Genomic DNA, 16,186 nt, shown 5'->3' with positions numbered 1-16,186 from the left:
TTATTTTCTTGTGAACACATCTTTTGATTTCGAAATTTTAATATAGAACAACAACCTTTTCAAAGTAGATTTTATCAATTCTCATAATAATATGTTAATTTTGATAACAGAAATTAGATTTTCTATGTTGTCAACAATATATATAACAGCAGATTCATCAAGGCAGTGCTTGAAATATATGTAGACGACCTAAAAGAGGGACGAAAGATACCAAAGGGACCGTCATACTCATAAATATAAAACAAACTGACAACGCCATGGATAAAAATGAAAAAGACAGACAGACAATCAATAGCACACATGACACAACATAGATAAAACTAAATAATAAACAACACGAACCCCACAAAACACTAGGGGTGATCTCAGGTGCTCCAAAAGGGTAAACAGATCCTGCTCCACATGTGGCACCCGTCATGTTGCTTATGTGATTACAAATCCGGTAAATAGTCTAATTCGGTAGGTCACATTCATGAAAGGGAAGGGGATTGTAGTTACGACGTAAGGAACATCTCCGATATCATTTGTGAAACAGTTATTCCATAACGGTCAACCAACTCGTGATGGTGTCCGTAAAATTTTCGAAGGGACGATTTCAACTTCACCTTTTGGAACTCTTGGTTTAAAATGATTTCTAAACATTTTGTTTTAAGACAATATCCTTCACCAAAATACAGAGATTATTCTGTAATTTTCTTCAAACATGGCAAAGGTATAATTACCTGTTTATGTTTATGTATATACATGTAAATATTTGATTTGAAATATTGGGATTATACTGTAATTTTTCATCAAACACTGCACATGTATAACTACCTGTTTATGTATGTGCATGCAAATTATAGTGTTTATCAATTGTGAGTTTAGATTTAACTGTATTTTCATACAACAGTCAGTAGTTGTTTTTATATGTATTTGTTATGTTTTCATGGTTATTACTTGTACTATATATTATTCGTCTCTTTTTGTTGTTGTCCACTCATATGTTTCCCCCCACTAGTTTAACGTTATCCAAGACATAACGTTACATTCTATAATCTGACATAAATGACAATTACCTTCAATTGATATGATAAAATAGCATCCGATTTTACTGTAGTCATATTTGGCAAAATGTATTTGCATATCAACCAAATATTCACAACAGAAAAAGATAACGGCATATCAATAATCCTTTCAAAACAAATATTTTGGAAACATTTCCTTGAATAAAAAGCACTTATTATTTCATATTCCAAATATATGCACTGCACGTGTTATCTACCTTCTTTGTAAACAAAGATACTAGTTTAGAAAATCATTCAGGCAAACCCATGAATTATATCCGGATTTAAGAAAATTTGTGTACTAACATAATTAACCATAATTTTAGATGTTTTATACTAATGTTAACGAGGCCGGGGTAAGATACCGGTATTTGATGTATATATTAACAAATGTAAATTTGTTAATAAAACTTACTTTTAATGAAAAAAAAACAATATCCTTGTGATCATTTCAAAAGATTAGACGTAGTACATTACGGCACGGATACTCATTTGAAATACACCCTTACGACACATCACAAAACTTAATGAAATTATATGCTGCTGGTATCAATTTCAAGTCAATGTCTTTATCCTTGACTTTTTTTAAAACTCAACTATAATTACATCTATGAGATATACATCAACTGAAACTTAAATCACTCATCTTTCAAATTTCCTCTGCATATATTATGCATGTGTATTACCAACTCGACCTGACAATATGGAAACCTTTTTTTTTTAAACCAACAAAACAATTAATATTCAAAAGAATCGGGAGCGAACGCGTCAAGTTCATAATTAGTTCATATAATACAATTGCCTTATTGTTTTAAATAGTCACCTTTAGGTTGCACTCCATCTGCAAATACTTGTATTCCCATCGGTGATCTTATATAATTTGCAACAATCGAAAAATCCCGCCCAGTGTTTTTGTTTACTCTGCATATACTTCTGTATTCCCAATTAGACCAATACACATAACTTCCATACACAACCAAATCAAATGGTTTTGGTAAAACGTTTTCATTTTTGATCACGGTATATGTATCTGTTCCATCAAACCTTGTACTTTTAATTTGGTTTAGGGAACCATCTATCCAATATAACCTTCTTCCAATATGATCTACAAACATCGAAACATCGTTAGCGACCATAAGCTTCATTTTAATCAGGGAAAAGTTTTTCGCACTAACATTTAAACGTATAAAATAGATATAAACGCACCTTTTTTTCTAAAATTAAACCTACAAAAAGTGTGATGATATTACACTGTGTATTCAGTCCATTGAATGAGTATTTTAGACGCAATTTTGATATACAATAATTAATTTAATATGGCAACCACTGGCATACAACAAAATGGGAAGGATATCAACCACAACAAAACCTTGAGCAAGGTTTATATCATGGCCTTTGGTATAGGTTTGATAACTAAAACTCTCTGAGTGATAAGCCTCTTGATCTATTCTGCATGTGTAATAATCCTGAAGAAACGATTAATTCAGATTATAATGTATTCATTTTGGAAACCGCCCCTTCGATGATGTGAACAGTTCTTACTCACACTGAACATATCAATTAACTCATGCGTTCAAGTGAACCACCTTATATGTCTAACACGTTATAGAGGTATGTGATATTGACAGATAAACTTTGATTGCTAACAACATTGCTGTACCAAGCCAGCTTATTATCAAACATCTTATAGAAGTAACGCAGAATTACAATAGACGACAAAAAACACATAACCTAAATAAGTAAAGCGGGAACTAGCATGACTAGGTAAGGCCATGACCAAAATCCCCAAATCACAACATTACAACATGTTTTCTTTGTAAATAAAACCACCTATTCAGGTGAAGAGGAAACCACAAGTAGAAATAAAAATCATCTAAACAAATGAACAAATCTTAAAAACAAACAAATAATAAGTTAAAAAAAAAAGACACATGAGACACTAATGTTTCACTTTGGCTTATAAAATCATTTCATTTTGTGTGATAATTTACATAAATGTCATGTATACAGGAGACTTTAGTGGGGATTTACCTCAACACATTTGGACTAATGCTACATTTAGCAACCAACAAAATGTTAGTGTTTAACGATCCTCAACTATTAAAGGCAGGACTTTAAATATACAGTCTTTCTAAACAAAGTATATGTAAGGTTAGATAAGGATGCTTATATTTGTTTTGATATTTTTAACTTATATCTAATATGTTTATTTTACAAGAGTTTATTGCTAAGATTAAAAGACAAAAGACTGTAAAACGAACGCACTTTTTTCCTAAATGAAAAATGTATACATGTATGTAGAGCAAATGGTAAAGTTTATTAAGGCCTAGGTTGGCTTTAAAATAAAATCCACTTTGCATCTTAAAAATGTAAACAGTACCCACAAAATTCGTTCCTTACATCTTAAACGGCAAGAACATTGTACTAAATGTGTTCTGCTGTGTATGAGTTCAAAATTTAACATGTTATTTATATTAAAAGAATACGAGCATAGTTAAATGTAATGTTCTTTCTTTTGTGACAGTTTTTCTAATTGATATTTTAATGAACTAAATTGTAATGTAAAATACCTATTGTCAATCCATTAGGCCATTTTATATCCGAGTTAATAATTATCCGTCTATCTCGTCCGTCCATTCCACATCTTTCTATTCTCGATGAGCTCCCCCAGTCAGTGAAAAACAATAAACTAAAACAAAACAAAACCATGAAGTGAACATGAAACCAACATCAATGGTTCTATGAAAAAAAATGCGTATAAAGTATTCTTGTATGAGTCAATGGTCAGTATGTTAAGCGTATGCATATAAGGTTTAAACATACATCAGAAGGCACGCATATATAATGAGATGATAAAAAAAACTAACTTTTACTACTGTATTAACATTTATTTTCGTGGGGTTAAAATTTTGTGGTTTTGTATCCATATGTAAGTTCGTGGGGATTAATTTTCGTGGTTTTTTAATTTTAGAAAACAATTATGTAAATGTCACTTTATAATTGACAATACTCAATAAAACTGATCTGAACTTTCGCCGATTTGAAAAAAATCAACAATTGCCTATCCTAGTAACAGTGAGCACTAATCAAGTGTTGCAACCTGCACACGCTTATTGGCTTTTACACACCTTTGATATTTTATCAATGGACAATGATTGTGTAATAAATGTATTACGACTTGAGGGCATTACAGACGCATTAGACTCTTAAATGACATTGATTGACAGTTCACGATCATTATTTATTACTGTACAAACAAAAAATTAGGATTATCATCTGATTTAAAGAAAACCTTTGAATATCGATGTCTAATAAAGTAACCTATTTATTTCATTGTTTTCTTTTATGTTAATCAATTATATAATGTCAATAAGATTTTGTTACATCATAGAATAATGTAAATCGACAGTTAAAATTTCGTTGGGGTTTTAATTTCGTGGATAATTCTTATCCACGAAATAAACGTAATTATTTTTTTAATCCCCACGAACATTTCTGCTTTTACAGTATTATTGAAAAACACCATGTCATAACTCAGAGCTACAATAGCCCAGTCAAACTAATAGCAACAGAAAATGTTTGAGTTCTAACATATAGCAGTATGCCCTTAAAATACACAGAAAAAAGTCCCATAAAATCTAATTTGAGGAAAACTCAAAATCAGCATTTTTAATTTCCTATGGAAATTAACATTTGAAGGGGAGATAACTCCTCAAAAATTAGTCAGTTTTTGGTTGATTTTCTTGAAATTTATGTAAAGTATGATACTTTGATGGGGTTATAAGTTGATATTTGACTAAATTCTATAATCGTCTGCTAATGAAATGTACAAAGCCGAAGTTGGTTTTTGTTTGTGCATTTTTTATTAAAGAAATTGCAAATTTGAAGCTTTGTGACCATTTTGAAAAAAAAATGTGAAAATTTGGTAGTGTTTATATCTGTATATTATATTTTTTCAGCATCTAACTTGTCTAAAGAAACTTTAAACCACAGAAAGAATAATACATGCTTAATTATTTTTATTCAATTTGAGATTCTTTACATTGACATGTTGAAAAATTCAATAAATGTCAACTAATGAATTACGAAATCTAGATTATAGCTTGATAAAAGATATGAATATAGTTATCAAAGGTACCAGGATTATAATTTAGTACGCCAGACGCGCGTTTCGTCTACATAAAACACCTTTAGAGTTGTTTGTTATACCCTAAAGACCGCTAAAAAATCAAGAATCAATAGATTCTGATGAATAGAAGCGGTAAAGTTATAATTTTGTTTCACTTTTTATTGATATTTCTGCCTTTTTTATAAGAGTTATCTCCCTTTTCAATGCAAATCTTCATAGGAATTTTAACTGGTGATTTTTTTAGTCTTCCTCAAAGAAGATTTTAAGCGACTTTTTTTCAGTGTATATTTGGGGTATAATGCTAAAGATTAAAATTTTAAAATCTTTTGCAATCACTTTCAGGTTAGGGTCAAATTTATGTTAGATTCACTGGACTACTAGAAAATATTATACTAATAAATATACTTATAAAATAAGAAACAACTCAAAATATGGAAGTGGTTTTGTCTTTTGGGTTTTTTGTACCTACTGATTCTACAAATCTTCCCAAAACGTTTGTGCAGTCGTCCTAGGAAATTTTCACAGCTTATTTGTCAATAAAAAGAGTCTCCCGTGATTTTGCCAGGACTTAGTTAATGTGTGTTTAACTTATATATTTGAATATCCCTCTGGTATTTTCAACCTCCCCTTTATTCTTCAATAACAATTGTTGTTAAATATCTGTTAAAACGAGAATATGTTTTTTCCCAGAATTTAAATACAAAAAGTCAATGTCTTTATCCCGGATGAAGGCTTCGTTTAAACATTCCAATATTCAAACTCACCCAGTATTTGGATCAACTACAATAGCCCTTGGTTGTTCCAGACTTCCGTCATTTTTAATGATTGTTTTTCTGTCTGTTCCATCAAGTCGTGACACTTGTATATGGTTATGTCCCGTATCTGTCCAGTACAAAAGGTTATAAATCCAATCAATAGCGATCCCATCTGGAGTATCTACTGTTTCGACAATAATGTCTTCAACATAACCAGAAACAGAAGTTCCTGTCACCGTACTCCTAAAAGTAAGAAAAGTAAAACTGGAAAAAAATCTAGTGCTATTTTTGTGTAACAATTGTTTTTAAATTGTTTTTTTACATTTTACATTTTGATGTTTTTGCTTCTGAGTTCACATCATAGCTTTTATTTTTTTATTTTTCTTATAGTTATGTTCTCACACAATTATTGCGTTGAATTTTATTTGTAAAGTGGGTTTTTTGCCAAAATGTCAGCACGATGATTTTGTATTTGTATTTGTATTTCTTTTTATCTCAGCTTACAATGAACGAAAATGATTAATTGAAATGATGCGCTATGAACAGAAGTAAAAGAGGGACGAAAGATACCTAAGGGACAGTCAAACTCGTAAATCTAAAACAAAATGCTACATATCTTTATACGAATTTTGAGAAAGTTCATGTAAATAGTAAGAATATAAGATATCTTCCTCGTTTTGTTTAATTGGATTTTCAAAAATCTTACGTTTCGGGCTTCCCGAAAACTTTGAGCTTTCAGTGTTTGTTTTGAGGTTGAACATATGAGATCAGCCCTTGTTTTCGGTGGGGTTAATTTATCGTAAGTCGAGTGTTCCTGATTATGTTTACGGCAATTCGTTCTTCGTAATTGTCATGGCATTGTCTGTTTGCTTTACACTTATGAGTTTGTTTTTCCCACAGATAATTTCTCCTCCTTATTCATGAGAATGTGTTTTATCATTTGACTCTTAATGAGTATTATTAGTATTGTGAATGCAATAATATCCATACCTTGATATCTTCTTGGCGCGTACATCAGACCAATATACGAATCCTTTCTCATAATGAATGTCTAGATCTACAGCATTAGTTGTTTTAGAAGCAATTGTCTCCGTAAGATTAGTCTCAAGGTCTATTCGTTCAATGGTGTTGAGATTAGCAAAGGTCACCCATTTACCAGAACCTTATAAAAGCGTAAATTAAGTATGCATATTATAGCCTTGATTAAATAACAGACATTAACTTGATTATAAATACCTTATTATCTCAGTAGTTATGTATAGTTTAACAAGTAGAAATGTTGTTTTAATGAAATGTGCTTTGATAAATCTTATGAAAGCGTAGACAATCATTTTAAATTTTGAAATATATATCCCAAACAAATAAAACTGGTCCGTATATGGAGTCTGCCTTACATGGTGGTCTTTTTCAGCGAAGATCAGCTGTTGAAGTCATTTATATGTTTAATAAAAAATACTGTGGCATCAATCAAGTAATGCTCGAATAAAAACAAGTGCAAATGTACATCTCTATTGGCCATTTTACATGTTGAAATTGAAAGTAAACAAAAAATTCAAAATAAACAAAAATATATATTTTACCTCTGTAAAGGCATGTTTTTTCATCAGCTTTCAGTTCAAATCCATCCGCACATGAACAAATAATTGTATATTGTGGAGTTGGCAGACAAAGTTGTTCACAACCACCATTGTTTGAAAAACACAGATTAGTACCTAGAATAACATGAAAATACACTACGGTGAAAGGTTGATTGAATTTATCATGTGTTATATTATATACAGTGCAATTAATTAGTTCACTTGACAATTGAGTAGGTTGCTTAAGGGCATACGATACAGTTTTGATCCCATGTTTCAATTTGCTGACAATTTGCATATAGGCTAATTTTTGCCTGATAAATTCAAATATGTAATTAAAAATAAACCTGTATGTGCTACTTTTTAAGTAAAATGAGGTCCAAATTTTATATCTTTGCTCAAAGTTCGGTTTTGTGAACGTAATTTTCCTTTCGACAGAAATACATAACTTTTTTGTTTAAAAAGATAAACACAAGCTGTTTTTTTGGTTTAATTATTTATAAATTTTGTTCTATATAAATGTCCTTTAAATTTGTGCAATTTGTTTTTCAAATAACTCATATTTATCAAATGTTCACGAATGTAGAAAAAAAAATGTCATTGTTTGCGTAATATAAAAAAAAATGCACAAGTGTGTGTAATTTTATTCTTTTCGTAGTTATTTGGTTGTATTACAATAAATACTGCATTATGTATTATAACTAATGATTAGTGAGTTGTAACAGAACCAACTTTTATCGATATGGTGGTCTATAATAAATGCCCCTCTATTTTTAGCAATTACAACGTGTTTAAGTACAGTGTTGCAGTTTCCGTGTTAAGTTTTTCACTTATTCTATTTGAGACTTTATATAACGACTAATTGATTATTTCAAAAGCAGATTGTTTGGAAGGAAATAACATTTATATCGATAAATCTATTAACAACCGTCATCTAGTTATACCTTTAGGCTGATTATCCTCGCTGTAAACTTTAATTCCTACAGGTTGATCTGCATTTGCTCTAATTATTTGGAAATTCGAACCATTCTGCTTATCTACTCGACATACACTATTGTTGCTAAATTGGGTAAGGTATAACCAATTTTTATACACTACTATACCCCACACCCATGGCAAATTGTCTGCAGACAGCATCATAAGTTTCTGAATATCTGTTCCATCCAACTTTGATGATTTTATATGCTTAAGCAGAATGTGATTGTCCGCCCAATAAAGTCGGTTTGTCGTAAAATCTAGATAATACGGTTTTGAAAAAAAGACAAGTATTTGCTTTTGTTTATTCTCAACATATGATCGGAAGAATACACTACAGTTATTCAGTGGAGGACATTATCCTAAATATGCTACTTTTATAAATTGTTATTTGGATGGAAAGTTGTCTCATTCGCACTCACACCACATCTTCCTATATCTATCTTATGTTTTTGGTTCTAATTACGCTTATAAACATGATATATATGGTATGAGTAAATTGAAATGTAGGAAATATTTCAATGGTACAGGAACCAACTGAAACATAACTTTAGATATCACCTGAAGATCACTAAAATGTCTTCAATACCAAATATATATCTTTTTAATATGATTTTACTGAACGATGTTTATTATGTCATCACTTGGACAAACAGAATGATTAACCAGATACCTGTGTCATTTGAAAACAACAAAATACACTTAAAAATCGATTATGAAGATATATTTCAAATAAAAATATTGTCTTTTGACTTGTGTCGGTTGAGATTTCTTATATGACGCCAGAAAACTTTAGGATTACCCATATTCATTTGACCTTTGCTCGTCAAATTCAGATCTGAGGGCATTCGTCGCCGAGTGGTCTTAGTCGTAACTACTGTAATCACCAGGGAGTTAACATTTAGGTTGTAAGTTCGGGTGCACTCGACTTCAATCTTAATTGACTAAATATGGCAAAATGAGCAAAAAATGCATACTATTTATAACTTATTATGTTTATTCTGAACAGAACTGTGTGCCTCTTTTGATGTTGGTGATAAATTGCATTAAGAAATACCAAGATAAAAAAATGTACTTACTCTTTTGGTTACAAATAGTTCAATATGGCATTATCCAAAACACATTGTTATCTTAACATCCCATGTAGTTGTATTAAACATACCAATTGACAATCCATTCGGAGAACCGATATCAGTTGTCACAATGGCTTGTCTGTTGCTTCCATCAAGGCCACATTTCTCTATCTTTGGATCGTCCACATCAGTAAAAAACATCCATCTTCACATACAATAAATGTTTGCAGTTTTTTATATACTTTTTGTTTATCTTGTTTAGGTTTATTCATATTCTATGTAATTTTTCTATTGGTGAGACTGTATGTTAGTTTATTAATCCTCTGCGCTGTTTTTTTTTTCTTTTGATTGGTTCTTAATGCATTGGCGTTTTACCTATATGTTTCTATTGTCTTTCAGTCAGATGGTAATTACTTTGAACATTTTGAATTACGCAATTGAACCAAAGAAATCTTTCGAATTTCGTGTGTAATAATGAATTACAGGTAACTTATGCCTTGGACTATTATAGTATGAAAGTCCTATTTTATGCAAATCTGATACAGTGTAACCTGCCTAATCCTATACTTGAGTATTCCAACATCCTGCTTTAAACGACACATTTCATGGTCCAAATATATGTCTATCCTTGCAGAAATAACATGAGTATTCCGACACCCTGCTTCATCCGACTTTTTTTCTGGTCCCCCAGTGTTTCGGATAACACAGGTTACACTGTAACTTAATGTGTGTTTCCCTTGTATCAGTTCTTAAATTGAAATAATGTCTACGCAATTAGGAATATAAAAAAGATATCAAGAAGTTTGCTCAAACACTTACCCAATATTTGGGTAGACAATAAGTGCACGGGGATATACCAGTTGAGTACTAATTATAGTTTTTCTCTGTGTGCCATCCAACTCAGAGACCATTATATGATCATGACTTGCATCAATCCAATAAAGATGGTCGTATATCCAATCTACAGCAATTGCATCCGCCAAGCTTAGCGAATTTGTGATTATGTCGACCGTATCATTTGGGTTGGACAGATTCATTCTATAATAAATAGTGACATAATGTAACGTTGTTTACGATGTGAGAAATACATATAAATTGCTTTAAACTGTAAATATCAATGAAATATTTTAGGTTAAGACACTTGTTTTGACTTGTTTACTGGTTAAATAAGGCAAAATGGTCATTGGTATAGAACTTGTGTCGAATCATTAGTAGTCAGGTCTTGTTTTTCTATAGTACAACCCAGCATAATAGTTTTGATCACTGAATATACGTATACCCCAAAAATATTTGACCCATCATTAAACTAAACTATAAAATCATATCTGTTAACATAGGCTAAAGTTCATATATAATAATTAAACGTAAGGATACCCAAGTTGCATCTATTTAAAAGGTGTTTTGCCTACGGTTACGTATGATCCAGACAAAAGTTTGAATACTGTGTTTATTTTGTAGGCTTATCCCTATTTACATTATATTGTTCGACCAATTTTATTTTGAATCCATATTGAATCATAGAAAAATGGATTTGAACCGACCTCCAAATAATTCATGATTCTGTATTGAGGAGTACCCAATATGTATTCATGCTTAAATTATATCTTAAAAATCGTATAACAGATGTATAGTTTAATGTCTTACAATATTTAGTATTATTTGACATTAGTCCATGGTTACTATCAACCTTTTTTTGCAGTGACGTTTAATGTTTTTTGAATACCTGCTACAAATGTGGTTGTTAGAAAAGTACATAAAGGGTCCGTAGTCGAAGAGCATTGAGGACCAAAATTCCTAAAAGTTGTGCCAAAAATTATCTAATGAGTTAAATCAAACAATTCATAGCAATATTGTCATGTACAATATCAAATCCGTTATTTGTAATCCATTGAGTCATTGAAGTGTACTCATTACTGAATATTCATTCTTGAATTTTCCGTCTTTACATGTTTTGTTTTTTTAAACAGTTTCCAAATTCCTCAGACAAATTGCCTGCAGGAGAATTTTGTCTATTATGTTTCGATCTCTTTTGTAACTGTCGACATTTTAAATGTGAACATAATTAAAGATATTTTAAAAGGTAAGCATGATATTATGGCTGCATTTCTTTCCAACCAAAATTGTGTAAACGTTGTGTGGCGTTTGTTGCTGTTTTCTAAACACTACAAAAGTAGAAACAAATACAATGTTTAATAAATCTTTACTGACCCTGTTTGAACTTTCAATTTTGCATGCACATATTGTTGGTAAAGTTAGTCAGGTCTTATTTTTCTACAGTACAACCCAGCATAATAGTTTTGATAACTTAATATACGTATACCCCAAAAATTGTCCCAAGTTAGAAACAAATGTAGCGTTTGTACTAACAAACGACGAACGACAAACTGTAGACGCATCTTTAGCGATTGCATAGTTTGTCAAAGTTTATGTAAACTTTGCAAACGTTTGTTAGAAACATATGATCAAAACACGTGTCCGCTTAGTCGTTTGCATCTTTTGTGATAGAAAGATATACACTCTATATGATATTTACCTTGATACCCGATCAGCGTTTTGATCAGAGTAGAAAATAAAACCTTTGTTAAAATGATAGTCTACTGATACAGCACCAACCATGCCGCTAACTACCGAAGAGTTTTTCCACGTCTCCATTTCTAGCCGATCAATTGTTAACCTGTTGGTGTGCATTACCCATGGGTTGTCGTCTTCAATAATCATAAGATGAAAATGAACATAGTTACTACAAGTGTCACTGAAAAGTCAACATTTGGTGATATGATGTTTAGTTACACAATGATTGAAATGTCAACCGGAGTTCAACATTTTATCCAACGACAACATGTATATAAACTCAACATAGATACCAGGACTAAATTTAGTATTTACGCCAGACGCGCGTTTCGTCTACAAAAGACTCATCAGTGACGCTCGAATCCAAAAAAGTTAAAAAGGCCAAATAAAGTACGAAGTTGAAGAGCATTGATGGTTGTGCATTTCATATGGAAGCCAAATTAAACGTAAAAATTCCAAAAGAATAGAGCTTATCGTCATGTAAAGTGGTAGACACGTAGTTGTATTAAACTATATGTTTACAAACATTGCATTTGATTCAACTGTTTGCATACCAGTGTACACGAATCTAAAAATAAAAACCATTAAACTCAGTGAATTTTGTTTGAAAAGATGATCTAAAGGTAAACTTGTCTTAAAAGAAGGACGAAAGATACCTGAGGGACAGTCAAACTCATATACTGAAAGTAATAAAATTAACGGTACCAATTTTCTTGCACCAGATGCGCATTTCGACAATACATGTCTCTTCAGTGATGCTCGTGGCCAAAATATTTGAAATCCAAAGCTTATATAAAAGATAAAGAGCTATAATCCAAAAGGTCCAAAAAGTATAGCCAAATCCTTGAAAGGAATCAGAGCTTTGCATGAGGGAGATACATTCCTTAATTTATAATAATTTCTAATGGTTTGTAACAGCAAATTTTAATAACTCAAAAAAATCCGTATTTACATGCCAGTACCGAAGTACTGGCTACTGGGATGGTGATACCCTCGGGGACTTATAGTCCACCAGCAGAGACATCGACCCAGTGGTAGTAATAAAATTAACGGTACCATTTTCTTGCACCAGATGCGCGTTTGGACAATACATGTCTCTTCAGTGAAGCTCGTGGCCAAAATATTTGAAATCCAAAGCTCATATAAAATATAAAAAGCTATAATCCAAAAGATCCAAAAAGTATAGCCAAATCCTTGAAAGGAATCAGAGCTTTGCATGAGGGAGATACATTCCTTAATTTATAATAATTTCTAATAGTTTGTAACAGCAAATTTTAATAACACAAAAAAAAACGTATTTTCATGCCAGTACCGAAGTACTGGCTACTTAGCTGGTGATACCCTCGGGGACTAATAGTCCACCAGCAGAGGCATCGACCCAGTGGTAGTAATAAAATTAACGGTACCAATTTTCTTGCACCAGAGGCGCATTTCGACAATACATGTCTCTTCGGTGATGCTCGTGGCCAAAATATTTGAAATCCAAAGCTTATATAAAAGATGAAGAGCTATAATCCAAAAGGTCCAAAAAGTATAGCCAAATCCTTGAAAGGAATCAGAGCTTTTCATGAGGGAGATACATTACTTAATTTATAATAATTTCTAATAGTTTGTAACAGCAAATTTTAATAACACAAACAAATCCGTATTTTCATGCCAATACCAAAGTACTGGCTACTGAGCTGGTGATACCCTCAGGTCGATGTCCTGCTGGTGGACTACTAGTAGTCCACCAGCAGGACATCGACCCAGTGGTAGTAATAAAATTGACGGTACCAATTTTCTTGCACCAGATGCGCATTTCGACAATACATGTCTTTTTAGTGATGTTCGTTGCCAAAATATTTGAAATCCAAAGCTTATATAAAAGATGAAGAGCTATAATTCAAAAGGTAAAGTAAACTGACAACGCCATGGCTAAAATTAAAAAGACAAACAGACTTATAATAATACAGGAGACACAGCATAGAAAGCTAACGACTAAGCAACACGATCCCAAAAAAAACTGGGGGTGCTCTCATGTGCTCCGGAAGGGATAGCAGATATTAATATATAGACAATAACCAGCACGTGTGTTTCAGCTTTGTAGACTTAAGTAAACATGATACATTTTTATGCTCTGTCTTCAATGCTTTAACCAATAAAATATAATTCCACCCTAGAAGAACATACAAAGATGAACTACTGTGTATTCATTTAGCATGTTTAGCGTATTAAAGTTGACATTATAATATGGTAAAAACCCTTTAATAACACTATTACAGTTATACAATTAACAAATCTTTGTAGAAGACATTAATTGTCACCCATCTCACCCATTTATCAGACAAGGAAGTTCTGTAATATGTATACTACGATGTCTTTGTTACACCTATTACTACTAAGTGCTCAAGCAAGCATAATGAATTCATTTACACTGAATGTCATAATTTGAATACACATGCGATTGTATGTTTGAATGATAAAGGCAGATATAATTGAATTAACGTATATATTTGAGACGTTTCTGTAATTGTAGATACTGCAAAAATGACAGTATTACATCGTGTATATTGTTTATTTTATAAAAATTCAATTGTATAAAAAAAAAACTCAAAAACAAAACATTACCTCCTCGCGTTACGAATGACATACTTTTTATCTCTTTTAATATCATTTGTTCATGTCTCATTTTACATTGTAATATTTAAAAATGAAATAATAAACGATATATTTAAGAACTCATAGACGGAAAACATTTGCTATTATGATTAAATTTGCGAAAATATATTTACCGTTTATCAAATATTAATAAGTCAAATATAGGGTTTTACTGTCCGTTTGTGCTTAAAACTAGTAGTGTTATAATATATCTCTTTTAGGCAGTGTCTCTCGTATTTTTAATCAGTATTTGTTTTCTTCATGTATTTTTCTTCTGACGCTGGTCAGCTGCACGGTAAATAATAAACTCATCATAGATACCAGGACTAAATTTAGTAAATACGCCAGACGCGCTTTTCGTCTACATAAGACTCATCAGTGACGCTCGAATCCAAAAACGTTAAAAAGCCAAATAAATTACGAAGTTGAAGAGCATTGAGGACCAAAATTCCTAAAAGTTTTGCCAAGTACAGCTAAGGTAATCTATGCCTGATGTAGAAAAAGCCTTAGTATTTCAAAAAATTCAAAAATAAAGTATTCGAACTATTCTTCAAGTGCTCTTAAAAATTAATGGTTTTACGGGTTTTAACTGGAGGATATCAGTCTATTGCCGTACCTCACCCAAGTGCTGTATACAGTCGTTTAAGTGGGTAGCCTTTTCAATTTTAAAATACTAATTCACGTTCTGTCGTAATGATATGTTTATTTTGATTCCTCGGGTTAGTGCACGTGGTTCACTGAGCACTCTTTACGTTGGATAATTCTTGTAACAACTCTCTAAATGTATAGGTTGCCTATTGAAATTTGAAGTCAACAATTACTTCATTACGGCTTTATATATCAACCACAAAAAGTCATTCTATTATATATTTCGTAGACGCAGTGAATGTTGTAAATCAAATTATATTTTTGGTATGGTTGTCTTGAGTATACTTCTTGACTGATCATTGTTTTATAATTTCATATCTGTTTTACTTAATAAATCATTATGATACAACTACAAATATTTATTTGTGTCTCCACAATTTAACATACATTTTATTTTCGTTGAATATTTTGTAAAAAATGTATAAAAAAAAAAAAAAAAAAAGAGAGAGAGAGAGCAAAACTAGTAAAACAACCTTTAGAAATCATGCAACGTCTGAGGAGGTATTAAATTAAATAAGACGAATGATTTAATATCCATAATTATTTAGTACCTACCTTTAGCTAGTACAATCCATTTATTTAGTATATTACAGTAAACAACCAATAATTGAAAATATCGTTTCAATGTAAATGTGTTCACCATGTTATTTTCAAATCAACATCTTATCCGATACAAAAGATATTCAAGTTGTCCCACAGGATGCACGAAATTTATCAAATATTGCACTAAATGGTATGAAATAATGACAAAACTATGAACACTTGCACGTTA

At 31.4% G+C, this 16,186-nt stretch overlaps 1 long non-coding RNA gene across 1 annotated transcript; it reads right to left on the bottom strand.

The window, feature by feature from the left end:
- Positions 1-1,955: 1,955 nt before the first annotated feature.
- LOC134726953 (uncharacterized) lies at positions 1,956-6,090 on the bottom strand. Its single transcript, XR_010108683.1, has 3 exons — positions 5,940-6,090; positions 3,617-3,735; positions 1,956-2,151 (listed from the first exon to the last, which is right to left on the bottom strand). It is a non-coding gene; the product is annotated as an uncharacterized LOC134726953 (long non-coding RNA).
- Between the last annotated feature and the right edge of the window lie 10,096 nt (positions 6,091-16,186).

Source organism: Mytilus trossulus, chromosome 7 (assembly GCF_036588685.1).
Source record: "Mytilus trossulus isolate FHL-02 chromosome 7, PNRI_Mtr1.1.1.hap1, whole genome shotgun sequence".
NCBI classification, from domain to species: Eukaryota; Metazoa; Mollusca; class Bivalvia; order Mytilida; family Mytilidae; genus Mytilus; species Mytilus trossulus.
The sequence above is the reverse complement of the archived record's forward strand: the minus strand, read 5'-3'. Positions and strand labels throughout refer to the sequence as shown.